This window comes from Zea mays, chromosome 3, assembly GCF_902167145.1.
Source record: "Zea mays cultivar B73 chromosome 3, Zm-B73-REFERENCE-NAM-5.0, whole genome shotgun sequence".
NCBI lineage: Eukaryota > Viridiplantae > Streptophyta > Magnoliopsida > Poales > Poaceae > Zea > Zea mays.
The window spans coordinates 201538619-201545807 of record NC_050098.1 but is presented as its reverse complement, the minus strand read 5'-3'; the positions used below and the strand labels follow the sequence as shown (position 1 = coordinate 201545807).

The 7189-nt window shown below is 58.3% G+C and overlaps 1 non-coding gene across 1 annotated transcript; it reads left to right on the top strand.

Moving 5' to 3' along the window:
* The first annotated feature begins 5060 nt into the window (after positions 1-5060).
* On the top strand, positions 5061-5198 carry LOC111591204 (small nucleolar RNA Z247). Its single transcript, XR_004857445.1, has one exon. It is a non-coding gene; the product is annotated as a small nucleolar RNA Z247 (small nucleolar RNA).
* The last annotated feature ends 1991 nt before the right edge of the window (positions 5199-7189 follow it).

Here is a 7189-nt window from a genome sequence, read left to right as displayed (position 1 = left end):
GAATGAAAAGCCAGGACGAAGACATTCCGAGATACTTACCCGCTCCGTGCCATGATCAACCGTGCCTGGGGGAGGTCTCTTGGATCTCGACCCCCGGAACCGCCGCCGAGGTCCGCTTCGCCGGCAACTTCGGCACCACCCTTGCTTTGAACGCCCTGGACGCCCGGGGGGCGGATTGGCCAGACACTGTCACGGCGACCTGAGGGTCGCTCCCCTGCGCTGCCGGCGCGAGCGGCGACTCTCGGGGAGCAGACGCCCTGGCCTGGCCCCCCGGGGTCGCCTCAGCTCCTCCAGCCGAGGGGTCAGGTACCCTCTCAGGTTGCCCCCGCCCCTCGGGCCGGGACCCCGACGTCTTGACTCCAGGGACTGACGGCATCAGCCCGCTCGGGGGCTGGCTTGACGGCTCCTGGCCAAACCCCAAGCCGGGGCTGAGGCCAAGGCGGGCGGCCATGTCGTCCTCCTCATCATCATCTTCATCGTCGTCGTCGTCGTCGGGCGTTTCCGGCGATGGCTCCCTCGGGAGCCCCTCCCTCTCCTGTCGGCGACGGAGCTTTTCCAAGGCGTCTCGAGCCCGCCTCCGCTCGCGGGCCCGGGCCTTCTTCGCGTCCTTCTTCTTCTTCTTCTCCTCCGCGGCGACCCGCCGCGCTGCTCGGTCCACCGCATCCTGCGGGACCCGTGGCAGGGAAGGCTTGTGCCACCCCACCTCCTGAAGAAGGGGGAAAACCCCAATCGTAAGAACCAGGAGCAACCCGATGTAAGAAGAAGGAAGGAGCGGACACTCACCAGAGTCACGCACCCTTGGTCGGGGCGCATCAAAAGCTGGGAGAAGGCGTGGGGGTCCGGCTTCCCCAACGCGACGGACACCCGCCCGTGGATGGCGTCGAAGGGAAGAGGATCAGAGGACATCCGCGAGCCCTCCAAGTCGGCCTCCGGTGTCATCTCCCAAAGCGACAGCCGTCGCTCCGCCAAGGGAAGCACCCTCCGACGGTGGATGGCGGCAATCACTCCCGCAGCGGTGAGTCCCCCCTTCCGCAACGCCTCCAAGGCCTGGAGAAGGGGTTCGAGGTTCTTTTGTCTTTTGTGCGGGGTCCCGTGACGCCAAGCATCGGTGGCGGTGGTGACTACTCGCTGGGAGAATGGCGGGAGCAACTCGCCGTCATTCCGGAGGTAGAACCACCGGCGCTGCCACCCCTTGTTCGAGGACGCAAGGATGGCGGGAATATACTGCGACGCCCGCGACTGCCTCAGCAGGAGGGTGCAGCCGCCGGCCCGCACCGTTGCGCGGACCTTCCTCTCCCCCGTCGGCGAGGCAAAAAGCTCCGCGAAAAAGAGATGGGTCCACAAATCCCAATGGGGGGCGATCCCCAAGTACCCCTCGCACACCGCTACGAAGATGGCGGCATGCGAGATGGAGTTGGGGCTGAGGTTGTGCAACTCCACCCCGTAGTGGTACAGGATCGCCCGCATGAAGCGGCTCGCCGGCACACCAAATCCCCGCTCGTGGAAGGAGACGAAGCTCACGATGTACCCCGGCGGTGGGGACGGAGCGACTCCGCCCACAGGAGGGATCCATTCCGGTCGCTGCTCATCGGTGAGAGGGCGAAGTAAACCCTCGCCAACAAGATCCTCCAGATCACTCGCCGTCACCGTGGAAAAAGGCCATGGGTCGCGCGGCGAGATGATGGTCACTCGGTCAGCCATCACCGAGCGGAAGGGGTGGCGGCGCAAGGGGCAGGGAGGGCGGTTTCCTCTTCTCTGGCTAAGTCTCTCGGGTTGCGAAAACCTAAGAGGGAGGCAGGAGGCAGAGCAAAGAACCGTCACCAGACCCTCTCCCGGGTATATAAAGACCAAGGCGAGACCGGTTCAAACGTTCCGCCCGGACCGGACGCGGGATTCGAAAACGCGAAGCGAAACAGCCGTTCCTCGAACGGCTCGCGCACGCGCAACGGCCGCCCTACCAACCACACGCCCCGTCGCATTAACTCCGCGGCGGGACAGGCGGCGCCTCTGGCAGGAGAAGCAGGCGACGCTTCGCCTTCGCCGTAATAACCGCGCCAAAAAAGGTACGCTGCGTCGTTCGATTTCGTATCCTTTTTCTTTTTTCCTCTTTCTCTCTCTTGCAACAGGGACCGGGAAAGGGGGATACCCCGAAAAGGATCCTTCCCAGTGAAGGAACCAGGCTCCGAGCCACCCTACTGATCAGAGGTTCGAAGGCTGGCCCCCCAGAAGGGTTCGACAGCCACCTCAGATCGCGTGGGCCCTACACCCACTACTGGTCAGAGGTTCGAAGGTCGGCCCCTCGGAAGGGTTCCACGGCCGCCTCAGGCTACTCGGGCTCCGCGCCCATTACTGATCAGGGGTTCGAAGGCTGGCCCCCAAAGGGTTCACAACCGCCTCAGACGCCGAGCGAGGGATGACCATGGGTACGTTCGATACATAACCAAGGCTCGGGCTGCGCTCCCGAGGTACCCTAGGACATTTCCGAGACCAGCGGGAGCGATCTTGTAACGGAATCCCATCAGAGGGAGGCATCGAGCCCTCGGACCCCGTCGCCAGGGGACCGGGTCCGGCAGATCACCCGCGGGTACTTTTGGGCGTGCCTCTGGGCCCCTAGCCGACCCCTAACGAACGGGGCACGGACGTCCACTCGGATTACCCGCTTGCAGCTCACCGGAGACACCATGTTCGGCGCCCATCGAGGGCAACATGGCGCTTCCCCCCCTCCTCCTTGCGGAAAGGCGACGCAGGGGCATATGTAAAAAAGCCGAGTCTGTCCCTGATCGCCCTCTCGCCCTGTGCAAAGGCTCGGGGGCTGCTCTCGCAAACCCGGCTCCGGCCGAACCGTTGACAGCGTCAACATACCAGCCCGAGAACTTGGGACCCGACCGTACACCCGGGCTACGGCCAGCTCGCATGAGGGAACAACCAGACCAGCCGAAGCATTACGCAAGGCATTAAGACCTCGAAGGAGTAAAACCACTCCTCCGAGGCCTCGGGGGCTACACCCGGCGGGTGCGCTCGCGCGCACCCACCGGAACAAAATGCAACCGAGAAAGGCTGGTCCCCTTGCAAAAAAGTGCGACGAAAGCCTCCAAGCGAGTGCTAACACTCCCTTCGAGGCTCGGGGGCTACTGTCGGGGACCATAATTAGGGGTACCCTCAAGGCTCCTAATTCTCAGCTGGTAACCCCCATCAGCATAAAGCTGCAAAGGCCTGATGGGTGCGGCTAAGTCAGGGATCAGTCCATTCGAGCGACTCGATCACGCCTCGCTCGAGCCTAGCCTCGGACAAGGGCAGCCGACCCCGGAGGATTTCCGTCTCGCCCGAGGCCCCCCTCCAACGGTGAACATATTTCCGGCTCGCCCGAGGCCCTGCCTTCGCTAAGAAGCAACCCTGACCAAATCGCCGCACCAACCGACCAAATCGAAGGAGCATTTAATGCAAAGGTGGCCTGACACCTTTATCCTGACGCGCGCCCCCCAGCCGGCAGAGCCGAAGTGACCGCCGTTCCACTGACCGGCCTGACAGAAGGACAGCGCCGCCTGCGCCACTCCGACTGTGGTGCCACTTGACAGAGTGAGACTGACAGGCAGTCAGGCCCGGCCGAAGGCACCATAGGAAGCTCCGCTTCGCCCGACCCAGGGCTCGGACTCGGGCTCAGCCCCAGAAGACGACGAACTCCGCTCCGCCCGACCCAGGGCTCGGACTCGGGCTAAGTCCCAGAAGACGACGAACTCCGCTCCGCCCGACCCAGGGCTCGGACTCGGGCTAAGTCCCGGAAGACGGCGAACTCCGCTCCGCCCGACCCAGGGCTCGGACTCGGGCTAAGTCCCGGAAGACGACGAACTCCGCTCCGCCCGACCCAGGGCTCGGACTCGGGCTAAGTCCCGGAAGACGGCGAACTCCGCTCCGCCCGACCCAGGGCTCGGACTCGGGCTAAGTCCCGGAAGACGGCGAACTCCGCTCCGCCCGACCCAGGGCTCGGACTCGGGCTAAGTCCCAGAAGACGACGAACTCTGCTCCGCCCGACCCAGGGCTCGGACTTGGGCTCAGCCCCAGAAGACGACGAACTCCGCTTCGCCCGACCCCAGGGCTCAGACTCCGCCCTGGCCTCAGCCGACGGCCTCCGCCTCGCCCGACCCAGGGGCTCGGACTCGACCTCGGCCACGAAAGACAGACTCGACCTCGGCTTCGGAGGAGCTTCCACATCTCCCAACCTAGGGCGCAGACCAGCCACATCAACAGGAGGCGCCATCATCGCCCTACCCCGAGCTGACTCGGGCCGCAGGAAACAAGACCGGTGTCCCATCTGGCTCGCTCCGCCAGATAGGCAATGATGGCGCCCCGCATACTCTGTGACGACGGCGGCTCTCAGCCCCCTTACGGAAGCAAGAGGACGTCAGCAAGGACCCCACCGCTCCGACAGCTGTCCCTCCGCCAAGCTCCATCGCTCCTCCGACGGCCACGACATCACACCAGTTGGGTGCCAAAATCTCTCCGACTGCCACAACGGCATGTACTTAGGGTGCTAGCTCTCCTCCGCTAGACACGTAGCACTCTGCTACACCCCCCATTGTACACCTGGATCCTCTCCTTACGCCTATAAAAGGAAGGACCAGGGCCCTCTTAGAGAGGGTTGGCCGCGCGGGGACGAGGACGAGACAGGCGCTCGCTTGGAGCCGCTCGCTCCCTCTCCCGCGTGGACGCTTGTAACCCCCTACTGCAAGCGCACCCGACCTGGGCGCGGGACGAACACGAAGGCCGCGGGATTCCCACCTCTCTCACGCTGGTCTCCGGCCGCCTCGCTCTCCCCCCTTCGCGCTCGCCCTCGCGCTCGACCCATCTGGGCTGGGGCACGCGGCGACATTCACTCGTCGGCCCAGGGGCCCCCCGGTCTCGAAACGCCGACAGTCATCGAAACGATGTTCGCGTCCAAGACCCACGCACGCGCAGTGAACACGAGGCTCACCCTAGCGACCGCCCAAAAAGGGAGCTCGACTGTGAAAGAATACGTCGTGAAGATGCAGGCTCTCGGTGATGAGATGGCTGCAGCTGGTCGGCCCCTAGAAGATGAGGAGTTGGTAGAATACATCCTCACTGGTCTTGATGATGAGTATGACTCAGTGGTCTCCTCCATCCTCGCACGATCTGAACCAGTTTCAGTGAGTGAATTGTCTCTCAACTGCTTGCTTTCGAGACCCATCTAGATCTTCGCAGCAACCCCAACAACTCTTCCGGATCATCGGCCAATGCTGCAAATCGACGTGGTCGTGGAGGTCCTAGCCGGTTTGGACGAAGTACTCGTGGAGGAAGGAACTCAAACGCTCCAACCCAGCGTGGCGGCCAGAGCTATAATTCATCCGACAACAACTTTCGGCAAGGAAGCAGCAACACGCGCAGGAACTCCAACAACGACAACTCCGATGATCGCCCTCTATGCCAGGTGTGCCTCAAGACAGGACACACGGCTGGCAGATGCTGGCACAAGTATGATGAAAATTATGTTCCTAAAGTCAAGCATGCAACTACTGCTATGAACTCCTATACTGTTGATACGAACTGGTATACGGACATGGGAGCCACCGACCACATAACTGGAGAACTTGAGAAGCTATCCATCAGAGAGAAGTACATAGGCAGTGATCAGGTGCATACGGCAAATGGAGCAGGTATGACTATTAGTCATCATGGTAAAACTACTATTCGTACCCCACATCATAATCTAAACCATGTTCTGCATATTCCACAAGCCACAAAAAATCTTGTTTCCGTTCATCGTCTTGCTAAAGATAATAATGTATTTCTTGAATTTCATCCTAATTTCTTCCTTATAAAGGACCGAGACACAAGGAGCACAATCCTTAGAGGGAGATGTCAGAAGGGACTGTATCCTCTACCAGCAGCACCACCATCCATAAAATGCTCTTGGAGTAAACAAGCCATCTTTTGACAAATGGCATAGCCGCTTGGGTCATCCTGCAGCCCCCATTGTTCAGAAAATTATCAGCAGCTTTAATCTTCCTTGTCATGTTGAGTCTAATAAAGAGTCAGTGTGTAACGCTTGTCAACAAGCAAAAAGTCATCAATTACCTTATCCTAAGTCGTCCAGTCAGTCAAAATTTCCTTTGGAACTTGTGTTTTCATATGTATGGGGGCCTGCACCCGTTTCTGCTGGTCGTTATAAGTACTATGTTAGTTTTATTGATGATTACAGCAAGTTCACCTGGATTTATCTCCTTAAGCTCAAATCTGAAGTTTTTTCAAAAATTCCATGAGTTTCAGAAACTTGTTGAGAGGCTCTTTGATAGAAAAATAATTACTATGCAAACCGATTGGGGTGGTGAATATGATAAACTTCATTCCTTTTTCAAGAAAATAAGGATATCTCATCATGTTTCCTGCCTCATACACACCAGCAAAATGGGTCGGCTGAACGCAAACACAGACATATTGTAGAGATGGGTCTATCTCTTCTTGCACAAGCCTCTATGCCTCTCAAATTCTGGTATGAAGCCTTTCTTGCTGCTACCTTCCTAATTAATCGTACCCCAAGCAAAGTAATTTCCTATACTTCACCCTTGGAATGATTATTCTGTGTCAAACCTGAGTACTCATCTCTACGAATTTTTGGTTGTGCATGTTGGCCTCATCTTAGACCCTATAATCAACATAAGCTTCAGTATCAGTCGAAGGAATGTGTCTTCCTTGGCTATAGTAATATTCACAAAGGGTTCAAATGCCTTGATGTGTCTACTGGTCGTATTTACATCTCTCGCGATGTTATCTTTGATGAAAACAATTTTCCCTTCTCTAAATTGCATCCTAATGTTGGTGCTAGACTGAAATCTGACATTCTTTTACCTCCTTTTCACCTAAGACCATCCGTGGACGAATCTGTAGTTGAACCATTGACTAATATGTTAGGAACTAATGATACTCCTGTAGCTCCTGCTAATTTACAGGATACTGAAGCCACCCAAGATCATGACACAAGACATCATCAGGCAGATCCACTAGTTCAATCTTCACCGAGATTGCCTTCCAGTGAACCCAAGCTGGGTACCTGCAGACTGACTGCCCATCATCATTCAGTTGACGATACAAGGTCGGGTGCTCCCTCGCCTGTCATAGGCTCAGGTAGAAATGCGCTAGCAGCGACGATAGACTCTGTCACTCCACCTGATAACAT